This window comes from Furipterus horrens, unplaced genomic scaffold, assembly GCF_987537825.1.
Source record: "Furipterus horrens unplaced genomic scaffold, mFurHor1.1.pri manual_scaffold_5, whole genome shotgun sequence".
Lineage (NCBI taxonomy): Eukaryota > Metazoa > Chordata > Mammalia > Chiroptera > Furipteridae > Furipterus > Furipterus horrens.
Window position 1 is genome coordinate 163,937,645 of NW_028327175.1, and position 14,111 is coordinate 163,951,755.

Consider the following 14,111-nt stretch of genomic DNA (forward strand, 5'->3'; position numbering starts at 1 on the left):
TATTAAATGTTTATTACATATACACCAGAAATGTAGAGTTTGCAAGATACAACCTTGCCCTGAAAAAATTCAGTCTCTCCAGGATTATAAACAACTGTATAATTGTTCAGTATGATAACTGCTATGATAGAATTATTTAAAAAACCCTACAGGAGCAGTAAATTTCTCCAGCTGTAAGGGATTAAGACTCTATTTCAGAGAGCTGATATTTAAGCCAGGCCTTGATGGATGAGAAAAATTAGTTGGGATGAGGGGAATGAACATGAACAAAGGAGGAGTTACCCCTGTGCCTCCAAAAGAGAGATCTTTATGAACACAGAGAAGCATAAATGAGCAAGGTGACTGACAGTGAGAGAACAAAAGCTGATGTGGGGATTCCAAAAACTACTGTGTTGAGATTTGGACACAGGATCTTGGCATCAAATGTGTTTTGGCAAAATTCGTTTTGCAGCTTCTGCTACGAGAGCAGGAGGAACATTGTGCTGCAGTTGCCAATGCCTTGATTCAAATCGCTACCAATGAACCAGATTTCTGAAGAAGGTCATAACTGGAGATGAATCGTGGGTCTGTGGCTATGATCTGGAAACAGTGGCTCTCCATTCATCCCAATGGAAGTCATCAGGTTCTCTATGCCCGAAGAAGGCCTGGCAAAGTCACAGCCAGATCATGACCGTATTAACTGTGTTTTTTGATTGGGAAGGTGTTGTCCATCATCAGTAGGCCCCTCTAGGCCAAACAATTAATAAGGAGTACTGCCTTAATGTTCTTCATTGATTATGAGGAAATGGCTACAGCTGTGGGTAACTGGTGATTGGCAACTTCATCAGACAACGCGCCTGCTCATACATCACATCTCATGCAGTTTTTTGTGAAACATCAAATCACCCAGGTGACTCAGCCCCCGTACAGCCCAGATTTGGTGCCCTTCGACTTCTGGTTTTTCTCAAAACTAAAATTACCTTTGAAAGGGAAAAGATTTCAGGCTTTTCTCAAAACTAAAATCACCTTTGAGAGGGAAGAGATTTCAGGTCATCGATGAGATTCAGGAAAATACAGCAGGGCATCTGATGGCGATTCCAACAAAGGATTTTGAAGAATGTTTTGAACAGTGGAAGAGATGCTGGAAGAATGGAGTGAGGTCCCAGGGGACTGAGACATCATTTTCTTATGTACAGTGTTTCTTGTATCTTGTATCTTTTTCATATTACATAGCTGTATACTTTCTGGACAGACCTTTTGTGCACTTACCCCTCTACCACGTGGCTTGAGTGTATCCTGATCAGTCTAGGGCAATTATGGTTGTCCAATATTTTGTACTAGTAATTAGTTACGGCATGGGCATATGACTTGTCTCTGACCAATGAGACATATGGGAAGATTTGATGAAGGGTTTCTAGGAAAGGATTGTTTTTTGTTTTTTTTTCTTATTTCTGGATGTTATTCATCTTAATGGGTGCTATTTTGTAACCATATGAGGGCTAGCAGAGTATAAAATATAACACTGTATGACAGAGTAAAAGGATAGCAAGAATGGATCCTAATGCTCTTGTTGAGATGCTAAATTACCCATTCCTAAATTACCCAGTTCTGGTGTCAATGTACCTAATGCAATTGGGGTAGAAGCTAGAGATGATCATGTTCTAGAAGATAGATGTTATATGTTAAAGTAGCAAAGTGTCATTGAGGAAATAGCTGATTATTTTGACAGTTTCTTCAAATTAGGGTGGGAAATAGAGATGTATTTACTTTGTAGTTAGTTAACTTAAGTTTCAAGCTTCCTCACTTACAAGGACCCTTCCAAGACCCAGGGAGTATCCCCAAGCAATGTGTTTACATAGTTATATATATATTTTTGTAAAATTTGCAAAAGCTAGATAATTTTAACCAGTTAAAACTCTTATCCCTTTTCATTTGGACTTTCTATCAAACCTTCATGTTGGGTAGCATAAGAGTGAACAGTGGCATTTTTTTGTAGGTGATATGTTTAGCTGGAACATAGTTTGCAGTTGTTTCTATGACTAGTTATTGGTGGTGGAAATGGCACCAGGTATTAGACCTGTGGAGTTAGACCAGACCTCAGTTCAGCAGCTTCTGTACTTGAGTTTTGGCTAAGAAAGAATTCAGACTTAAGACTCAAACTATAAGAGAAAGTTTATTTAGGAAGTCACAGAGGTAGAAGTGAGTCATAGAAGAAATAGTCTCAGGAAACAAATTACAGAGGCAAAAGAAAGGCCATTGAAGCCAGACAAGGTGCAGGGTGCTCCATAGGGCTTTTAAGGGCTTTTAAGGGTGGGGACTTTATGGGAGTTTCTAGGGGGAGGGAGGATCTCAATAGAATTTTAATTAGTTTTCCAGATGTGTCTTTTCTGGGTTGTGGTCTCTACTGATTGTTCAGCTCCAGGCACCAGGGCAGGGGTCATAAGTCAATGCAGCGTGTCCTGATGCCAATCAAGTTGGCTGGTGTTGCTTGTCTAGTTTTGCTGCTATTCTGGGCCTGAGGCTGAAACACAACTGAGGTCTAGATGTATTTAATAGAGTCAGAACCTCATTGTCCTGGAGGCTTAATGCTTAAGGGCTATTCTCTGGCCTCCTAGTCCCTTCCCTCTCTAAGGTGGCCTAACCTGCATGACTAGCACAGACCAGGGGAGGAAAGGTCAGGGGAAGGTCCAAACAACATGATAATCAATATGAAAGGTCCGGGGGTCTAAACTGCATGACCAGTGATATACTGAGGGAGGAAAGATTACCCTGAGGGCGAGGCCCCAGTTTTGCCAGTTACTGGGTGTCTGGAACTTTTCACCCTGGCTCATCATCCTTCCTCTAGTCATGCCTATCTAACTGCCTACCACAGTTAATATTAGTCATTCTGGCATAGGTATGACTTCTAAGAATAAGCTTAATGTCCAGTGTGTCAGTGGCTTTGTGATACACAGATGCTCATATATTAAAGAAACCTCATAGGGGTTTTTCTAAACTGAACAATATTCTTAAAAACATACATGATCTTATCAGTAATAAGGTGTAATACAGATATAAACTTTCTTAAACTATTAATAATAAAAATTGATCAAACGCATTAGCAGAAAGATTGTTACATTTCTATTCTCTTAATATTACAAAATTGTTATATGAAGAGGCTATCAAAAGTACAAAGCTGACTTCTGGCCAAGATGGAGGCATAGACAGACACGCTGCGTCTCTCTTCACAACTAAGAAGGAATACAACTACCTCACAACTAGAAACAACCAGAAGTCCCAGAAAGTCAAACTACATGGAAGTCCAGAAAACAAAGATATAAAGAAGAAATACTCATTCAGACAGGTAGGAGGGGCGGAGCCGGGGTGGAGAGGACGCGGTGTGGTGGCAGCAGCAGCAGCAGCAGCAGCAGCGGTGGTGGACCGGTGGAGGGTACAGTCACACATTTTAAAAAGTCAGGAGGGACACCTGGGGAGCGTTCCCAGCTCCTCACCGGACTTCACAGCTCATGGTCCCAGCACCAGGGAAAATCAAACCTCATTGCTTCTGACTGTGCAGACCAGTGGGGGTTGGGATGGAGGCAGAAACTGCTGGTCTCAGCAGAGTCCACTTGGTTAAAGGGCCCCCATGGTCCTAGAATGTCCGCAGACCCACCCACTCTGGGAATGACGGCCAGGACAGCAGCTAGAGGGGAGCCAGTCAGGTGCAGTAGTGGAAGAGGTGCTTGGAAAAGGGACCACTGCTGGGCTGGCGGCATTGTTCCCTCTCGGACCCCTCTCCCACATACAGAGCCACAACGTGGTGAAACAGGTTGCCCTGTACTGACAAATCCCTAAGGCTCCGCCCCTTAAAACATAACAGGCGCAACAGCTCTACCTGGGACACAGAAACAAACAAACACAGGAGCCTGTCAGAATGAGGAGACAGAGAAGTATGGTCCAAAAGGGGAAACGGATCAAGGTTCCAGTGGGAGAACTGAGCGACGAGGAGATAGCCAACCTTACAGATGAGGAGATAGACAACCTAACAGATGCAGAATTCAAAACCCTGGTGATAAAGATGCTCACAGGCTTGACAGATATGCTTGAGTACAGCAAATGCATTAAGAGAAGAAGTGAAGGCTATGCTAAGTGAAACAAAGGACAATCCACACAAAACCAATGGTGAAGGGAAGGAAACCAAGGTTCAAATCAATAATTTGGAACATGAGGAAGAAAAAAACAGTCAACCAGTGCAGAATGAGGAAGCAAGAATTGAAAAAATGAGGAAAACTTCCCAAATTTTGTGAAGGAGATGGACATACAAATCCAGGAAGCACGAAGGGTCGCGGGCAAGCTGGACCCAGAGGGGACCACACCAGGACACATCATGACTGAGATGCCAAAGGTGAAAGATAAAGACAGAGTCCTGGGGGGGCAGTAAGAGAGAGGCGGTGAGTTGCCTACAGGGGGATGTCTATAGGACTATCAGCTGATAACTCAGAGGACACTTTGCAGGCAGGAAGTGGCCGGCAAGCAGTATTCAGTGTGATGAAAGTTAACCTGCAACGAGGATTACTCCATCCAGTAAAGCTATCATTTGGAATGGAGAGCAGATGAAGTGCTTTCCAGACAAGGTAAAGCTAAAGGAGTTCATCATCACCAATCCATTATTATATGAAATGTCAAAGGGACTTACTTAAGAAAAAGAAGATCAAAACTATGAACACTAAAATGACAAAAGAACTCACAACTATCAACAACTGAATATAAAAAATAAAAAGAAACTTCAACTAAGCAAACCATAATAGGAACAGAATCATAGGTATGGGGATCATTTGGAGGGTTATCAGCAGGGAGGGGGGAGGGGGAGAAATTGGAAAATGGTGCAGGGACTAAGAAATATAATCAGTTGGTACAAAATAGACAGGGGGAAGTTAAGAATAATATAGGAAAGAGTGAAGCCACGGAACTTTTATTCATGACCCATGGACATGAACTAAGGGGATTGGGATTGCTGGAGGGAAGGGGGTACTGGGCAGAGGGGAGCAAAGGGGAAAAAAATTGGACCTACTGTAACAACATAATAAAATATATTTAAAAAAAATGTACAAAGCCAGTAATATAGGAACAAAGGAGTGTTAGGTTGGTTAAATGATAAAAATATGTTACTTTTTCTGGAATTTATTATACTCGTGGCACTTGTCAGCTTTTTACATTTTGTAATTGTTATTTTCACATTCTAAATAAATATTTATACCTAATTTTGTATTATTTTTTCTTCATGAGAGTTACCCAGATTGTAAAAGATTCTGGCCTATAAAATCTGGACTACTTCCTCATAGAAACCAAAGGCTGGGACATTTTTTGTATAAGTATTGAAATAGGTAAGTCAAATGACAGTTAAGTACCATGTTTCAGTATTATGGTAGAAGAAGATAGAAATAAAAAGTTTGAAGTGAACACAAGGAATTGGAGGGTTTTAATAGCTATAAAGGGTTTGAGTGATATCTTTCCTTTATACTTTTGTCATATTATTTCTGTTACATAGCTGTAGCAGTCTTGACAATATTTCCTTCATTAAAATTCTTCAGCAATTGGAATGGGAGAGATTTGGTGAGGGGGAGGAAGTATCAGCTAATGAAGAGCAGACAGAATCACTCCTTGTTGTATAATAAAGAAATTTGTCTGGTTTTAATGCCTTGGATTCCTTCTACAGAGGAATTAAAACTCTTGGAGTTTTCCAAGTGACAGAAGTATCTTTGTTATTCATGAGCTGTTTCGGTCACAGGTGCTACTGTTACAGGAGAAACTCCCAGAAACTCAGTTCCTCTTGCCGATGCAGTAAGGAATTACAGATCAGGGAGTCTGTTGGTGTGCAACCAGGGTTCTCATGGAAGAGAACAGGCCTAGCTAAGGGGGGTGTGTGAGGCAAGAGCAGGAGTGGCAAGGGCAGGGGTGGCAAGAGCAGGGGTGGCAAGAGCAAGAGTTAGGGTGGTCTGAGGCCAGGTGGCCAGAGAGAGCTAAGAGAGAGAGAGAGTCCTTTGTTCTGAGGACTTATATAGTTGATGGGATGGGGCAGGGTGAAGAAGTTACATATTGATTGACAGGTAAAGCGTGTGCCAGATTTCCAGGGTTGGGGCTTAAATACCCAAAGGTATTAATGGACTTCTCCCATTAGGCACTATGGACCCTTTCTGGACTTTCAGGTCTTGGGATGAAAGCCCAGTTTCAAAGACTTTCTTTCCCACATAATGGAAAAGATACATAGAATTTCAAGGATTGTTGAGTCAGGAGGTGTTTATGTATCCCTTTTCTTCCCCTTCATTTGCTATCTATCCTACCTAACACTATGACTATCATTATGTTAATGAGATAGCTCTGGTGGACCCCTAGACGGCTTCAGGAGGGTCTGGTCACCCAGGAAGACCAAATCGTGTGATGAGAGGGTTGTTTTGGAGCTGGCTTGACTTCTGGGAAGTGGGCCTGGAGATTGAGTTCAGTCAAGTGGCCAATGATTTAATCAATCATTGTAGTGAAATCCCATTAAAAACCCTGGACAATGAAACTCAGCAGAATTTCCTTGTTAGTGAACAAAATGCACGCCAGGAATGTGTCTCGCTTCGTCTCCGCAAGTGGAGGGCATGAAAGCTCTGTGTTCAGGACTCTGCCATCCCTCACCTTATATGTCTCTTCATTTGGCTGTTCCTGAGTTGTACATATACTTTATAATAAAACTGTAAGTATAGCACTTTGCTGTATTATGTGAGTCATTCTAGTGAATTATCGAACCTGAGGGGTAATGTGTAAAGTTAATATATTTTTGTAAATTTCTATGATTTATCCTTGTTGATGCATGTAGCTGTGTAGTTCATTGATTTTCATGGTTGAGTGACTAGTATTCCATTTCATGAACATACATCACTTTATTCTTCTAGTCACCTGTTGGGTATTTGTGCTATTTCCAGTTTTTTCTGTGATTATGAACAATACTACTATGAACATTCTTAAATATGCCTGCTGTTGTATATGTGCAAATGTTTATTTAGGGTAGTGCTTATTAAAATACTGTGAACACCAATTCCCAGTAACAAATACATTTTACATTGCAGTGCACACATACAAACCCACACACACAAACACATCCCTACAACTGAAACTAACTTTCCATAGCATAGTGTCTAGTCTTAGTCTTAATAAAATAAATACATAACAGAATTAATGGCAAATATGATTTAAAAGTCTCCAAAATGAGCAGTAAAAGTAATATTTTAGAAATATTTTGTCTTGAAAAGACAAAATTTTGGAAACTTTTATGGTGGATATTCTTATCTATTCATAAATTCACTTCAATTCACTGAATATAAGAACAATGCGGCGGCCATCGCTGAGGCGCCAGCGGTCAAAATGAAGTTCAATCCCTTTGTGACTTCCGACCGGAGCAAGAACCGTAAAAGGCATTTCAATGCACCTTCCCACATTCGCAGGAAGATTATGTCTTCTCCTCTTTCCAAAGAGCTGAGACAGAAGTACAATGTTCAATCCAGGCCCATCCGAAAGGATGATGAAGTTCAGGTTGTACGAGGACATTACAAAGGGCAGCAGATTGGCAAAGTAGTCCAGGTTTACGGAAAGAAATATGTCATCTACATTGAACGAGTACAACGGGAAAAAGCTAATGGTACAACTCTTCACGTGGGCTTTCACCCCAGCAAGGTGGTTATTACCAGACTAAAACTGGACAAAGACCGCAAAAAGATCCTTGAACGTAAAGCCAAATCTCGCCAAGTAGGAAAGGAAAAGGCAAATACAAGGAAGAAACAATTGAGAAGATGCAGGAATAATGTAATCTTCTATACAACTTTCATTAAAAACTTGAAATGAAAAAAAGAAAAAAAAAAGAACAATGCAATATATTTGTTTGTTACACTCTGGAGCTTGTTTCTTATCTATATTTTTAATTAAATCAAGGTTGAAATCCTTGTTCATACTAGTATGTTGTTGTCAATGGTAATATGCTCTTTCTATGTAGCAATAGAAATTTCTTTCTGGTTCTAATCTAAAATAATTTATTCTGTTTAGGCGTCCAATTTAATGTAATTATAATTACATAAAAAATGGATCTTATCTCTAAATGTTTTTCTTTAATGTTTCAGATTTCAGAAATTAATCTTGAAATATCTTGTACAGAGAAGAAGTTACAACATCTCATTTAGTTCAAAACTCTTTTCATTAATAATGATCTCTTTAGTATGCTAGGAACATATAGTAACTAGGGTGTTTACTTTTAAGTTTTATTTACTGTAACATTAATGTCTTTTGGTATCCTTGGGTATGTTTGATGTTTTAAAATATACTATATTTGTTCCCTATAGTTTCACATTTATTTTTCTAAAAGTATTGAAATAATCGATTAAATATGACTTTTTTGTCCCCAGTCTTTCAACAGTATTTGCCAGATGAAATTTTATTCACTTGAATGAAAAAGGATATCTTATTCCTACATTTTATACTATCCTCTGCTTAGTATTTTCTTTCTTAACAAACAGTAAATGCACTTTAATACTGTATTCTTTGTGGGTATAGTTAGTTCCAATCTCTGAACAAAATATTTTAGAAAGTCCACTGTTCACTGAGTGTTCTTTCATTACATCAACAGCTTTTATTACATTTTACCCATGGGAGTTGATGGAATTTTTGTGCTCAAGCTTTATTATATATAAAAAAAGACTAACCAACTCTTTCTTTTAACTGTTCAAATTTTTAAGAATAATTACGTTCTTTTCTAGTCATGTTTGCTACTTTATCACTTATAATTCTTGTAAAATTTTTAGTTTAATTTATATTGCTTAAAAATGCACTCTGTAATTCTATAAGTGTATTTACACCAGTTGTACGAGAGGTTAAAATTTCTACAATACAAAAATCTTACATTAAGTGGTTTCCTACATACATAAATCTGACATAAATGGAAATAATTCCTATCATATTGGATCATGAAATTTATGCCTGACTAAAAGTGAGAAACACTTTCTTGATATTCTGCAAGAGTACAGATTTTATGTAATAATATATTATCATAGAAAGATACAGCTGTTACTAGTACTTTTATTATTAAAAACACTCTCAAGAAAATACATTCTCTGTCTCCACAATGCTAAAAAAATGTTCAATGGCTGTGTGAGTCATTTTCTTTTACCATGAGGCAACTAAATGATGATAAGAGATTAAGTAAAGGGAAAAAAAGAAAAACCTCATAGTATGGTGGTTACCAGAAGGAAAGGGACTGGGGAGAGGTAGAAGAGGGTATAGGGAGGATAAATGGTGATGGAAGGAGACTTGGGGTGGTGAACACACAATGCAATATACAGATGATGTGTTATAGAATAATGCATCTGAAACCTGTATAAATTAATTACCCAGTGTCACCCCAATAAATTCAGTAAAGTAAAAAAAGAATGACTAAGAATTAAGCTAACTTTGTCTTTTTTTCTTCCTCTGAAAGTATCTTGGGAATGTAGAGCATGCTGTTTTCCAAGTCTTTACTTTTGAAAATTTTAATCTTTCACTTACAAAATAGTACTACAAATAATACTTGGAGTTTATGATTTTTATTATTTTTTTGCACAGTATTTTCAACCTTTGCCCTCACAGATCCAGCAACTGAATTTGAATATGCTTCTTTATTTTTTACTTTCTCATTTAATGTCAGTTTGCATTAGCTTAATTAAAATATTTAATGTTAAATTGTTGTGAACCTGAAAAATTTTATCTATAATGTATTTCAGGAGATCTTTTAAAGCAAAACACAGATGACACTTTTGTGCCCAGTGAATAATAGCTGTTCCAAACATTTTGTAACTACAATGAATTATGTTGATGTAAAATTAAAATTACAATGTGTTATGGTGATGGTAAAAGTGAACAATCAAAAAATTAGATGAGATGTCGGTGGGCAAAATATTGAACAACTTATTTTTGTTCGCTATCTATGTTATGATAAAATCTCCATGAGTAGTTATTTAATGCCATTACTAGAACCTCTCATAGCTCCTGGCATTCAGTAAATCTTAGTTGAATAAATTAAGGTCTGGAGAATGGATGAAGGAAGAATGAAGTGAATGTCATATAACTTCAATTTTACAGAATTGCCACCAACAAACTAACTACTCAATCTAGCTAGCATTTAAATACTAAAAGTTACTAAAAGCTGACGTACTTTTGAAACTGTATCTTCATGAACTGTCAGGACAAGTTTTTCTTCATTTATTAAAACATACTTTCTGCTTTTAACATTATTAATTTGGCACTATGAATGTTATTTATTTTTCTAGACATTTGTTTAATGGCAACTAAATGTCCGATGGTAGGGATTCAGAGGTAAGTAAGACAGTTCCAGCTTTTGAGGAATTCATAATCTAGTGGGCCTCAGTGGAGATGTGGAATCAATTTTGCGGGAATACAAAATTCTTTGGGTGTTGTGTTTAGAGTCAGGAAAAGATTCGCAGTGGAGATGGGCTTAAGCTGAGGTTGAAGGGAAAAGATTTCATCAAGTGGAAGTGGCAGAGAAATCTCGCATGTGAAAAGGCAGGGAAGCAGCTTATTTATTAGTTTTGTCTCCCTGGACCATTTTGTAAGTAGTATTGAGTATACTGAGATGACAGAAGAGCAGGCAAGGGATCATTTCATGGAGGCTGATACTAAGAAGATTAGAGTATTTTAAGCATGAAGTATTCAAATTTGCAGTTTTGAAAGGGTTGTTGTTATTATCCTAGCAATACTTTTGGCAGATTTGGCAAGAACTAATTATTTTGATATGATAGTGAATTAATAGGAAAAGGAATTTGAAATGTTGTTTGTCTTCAGAGACCTTCATGAATATTTTCTAACCTTTCTTTATAACCTACTTAGTGAAGTAGATATCTTTGAGGGAAAAAAATTGTTTTTGAAATTTTGTCTTTATTTAAAAAAAATTTTTAGTTACAGCTTACTTTCAGCATTATTTTGCATTAGTTTCAGATGTAGAGCTTAGTGTGTGTTTGAAATTTTAAAGATTTAGACTTTTCCAAAGTTTAACTTTTTCAGATAATGGGGCTAATGAGTTAGGAAAAGAAGTGAAATGTGTTTTCCTGGGCTAGAGCATTTAATTACCAGTGGAAGACTGTCCAGAGCTCTTGTTCCATCTGCTGTGATGACTGGCAGAATTTGCAGTGGTCATTGCTGCATCATTTTGAATATGGAGTAGAGCCTTTATATGACCCATGAATCTAGCATAAGCAAGAAAAGACCTTATTGTTGTAAGCCTCTGCGATTTTGCAGTTGTTACCTGGACCTTACCTGACCTGGCCTCATCGATGCAACCTGCATATTAAAACAGTTTTAACTTAGAAATACAATTATTTTAGAAGGAATCATTGTAGAAGTATAAAATTTATAGAAAAAATTGACTTATCTGATTTACAGGTATTGAAACCACATAGTAATGTAAAAGTTTACATACCATATGTATGAGGGAGAACCCAACCCCCCCTGCAATTTCTTTATTAAAAATTGTGTATTTATTCTTATATGTTTAAACTGCTTCAGTCACCTTTAAAATATTCTGCATTTGATGCAATACACCTATCGAGATGTTTTTTACACTGTTCAGAACAGTTTTTGAACTCATCAATTTTTATGTCTTTTGGTGCTTTTGCCATTTTTTGTTTCACCTCTTCCACATTGGCAAAATGTTTCCCTTTGAAGATGTTTTTCATCTGGGGAAACAAACAAAAAAAAGTCACTCGGTGAGATCAGGTGAATAGGGACTGTAGGCAAAGGGGTCATGCTGTTTTTGGTCAAAAACTGAACAGTCATTGCAGTGTGAGCAGGTCCACTTGTAAATCTCCCATCATGAAATGGGCAAATGTGTTGAGTCTTCAGAAAAATTCACTGAAGCCAAAAACAGCATCTCACAATAATGCCGACTGATACACTGATACAGATGGGTTCCTGGAATGCTCAACTAGTGGGAGAAGCCTGTTCTACAAGGGGCATGCCTTCCAGAAGATAATAACATTTTTGGGGGGTCCCCCCTCGTACATTATGAAATGAATTTTTACAAGTATCTATAAGAAAGTCATTTGAAAGAGATTAACATTACCTTAGTTTTAATTTGGTAGCATAAATACACCTAGTGTGATATTAATCCATTATAAAGCTGGGTAAAAATCAAGAACAACTGCAATTCTATAGGTCACTGAATTTAATCTTACATTTGATACTATTTTACTAGTATTGGATATTCAAAGTTCCAAAATAAATATATATATATATATATATATATATATATATATATATATATATATATACATTTTTTCTTCAGATGAAAACCGTATATATGTGGTTTTAAGTAAGGAGTGTGGTGACACTAATACTTACCTGAAAATATTAGTTACTAAAGCAATTAATAATCTACTGATATAAATTAATCACTTTGGGTAATCATTATTACCCAGTATCATTAGAATAATTTTCTGTATCAGTATAAGTACCTTAATCTTTCTTTAAGATATTCTTATGGTGTTTTATCATCATAACTAATTATGAATGAATAGAAATTATACTACAAATATACATACCGACATATGCTTAAGATTCTTATCATTTACTGATAGTAAATTAGATTTCCACACTAAATGATTCCTGTTTAGGCAATAAATTCAAACTATAGAAAAAATGCAGTGTAACTTGTACTGTAAATAAACTATTAGCAATGAGCATCACAGTAAGAGCTGGTAGTATATGAGTTATTCACTGCAAATTTATTATCTATGTATCATTAGCATGTAAGATAATGAACCTAATTACCATGGCTTTAAACTCAGGGGAGTTAGCAATTTATATGTGGAACTTTCTGGGCTGCAGTTACCACCCACAAGGGTATTAAGAGAACTAAAGACATTACTTCTGTGTTTTGTTGCTGAGATAATCTTTCTCCTTTCATGCTTCTTTGTTGGTCAATTAGTTTAAAAACATTTTTTTTTAAAAGTAAGATGTAATGGGATTTTATTTTGCTTAAATACATTCTAAAGGAGTTTTAAGGTACATTTAAGTATTTTAATAAGTTTTTTTTGTGTTATTGGGTGTTGTAGGTAGACAAACTATTATTGGGATGTGCGTTTTCACTTATATGAGTTAGCATCAACTATTATAGTAGATTACTATAAATAGTGTAATTACTTGAGAAATCTAGGTTAACCTCTTAAAAATGGTTTACTTTTAGAGTACTTAGTATTAGCATATAGCCCTTTCTAATCCATAACAGGTAGCTCTTATTTAATATAAGGTTTTGGTGAACTCCCTGTTTCTGTAGTGTAAATTATGTGTAATAAGCTATTCTAATTAAAGTTGGTAAATCTACAACTGCTTCAATTATACACTAATCAATTATACACTGATTTAATTCCACTTAGCAGGGTATAGTACATCATTAATGGGTTTCAGACTTGAAACAACAGATTTAGATGTAATCAAAATTTGAAGATATTTTTTTAGCTGGGAAAAATGGAAGGATCATAATGTTAAGTAATTCACATATCAACTCTCACATACTGTGGTTCATCTCTTTAAAAATGAAGGCATACAGCTGCCACTTATGTTCATTATTGAGTGCTGAAGGCTGTGATGGTGGTTTTATAATATCTTTAGATCTTAATAAGGTAATAGGTTTATATCCTACCTTTTCCTTAAATTTTTACCTTTATTAGTGTTAAGAACAAAATTATTTTCTATAGCATGGTTGTTTAACATGTATCATAAGGATTTATCCCAGTTCATTGCTTTTCAACCTTCTCCTTGTCATGGCCCACACGAAATATTTATTAGTAGTTTGTTTTGAACATATAAGCATGTCCTCAAGTGCATTTTCTCAGAATTACATTAGAGAAATAGATGATTGCATATAATTAACTTGAAAATTTTTAGAAAAGTAATCTTTTGTTGTAGTTTTACTCTTGTTGAGGTGGTGACTTAGTGTGCCTCAAAATTCTTTAGCGTGAATTATGAATTCTATGTTATAATTTTTCCCAATTAACTGATCATTTATTCATTTAAATGATTCAGATTAAATTTCATAACTCATTTTTAATCTGCATGTTTATATTACTGGGAATACT

General features: G+C 36.4%; 1 protein-coding gene and 1 pseudogene across 1 annotated transcript in view; both read left to right on the top strand.

Annotated features, from left to right (window-relative positions):
* ADK (adenosine kinase) overlaps nt 1-14,111 on the top strand; it is a 648,653-nt gene that overhangs the window by 128,821 nt on the left and 505,721 nt on the right. The gene's annotated exons all lie outside the window — the stretch shown is intronic.
* LOC150010311 (large ribosomal subunit protein uL24 pseudogene) lies at nt 7,339-7,814 on the top strand (annotated as a pseudogene).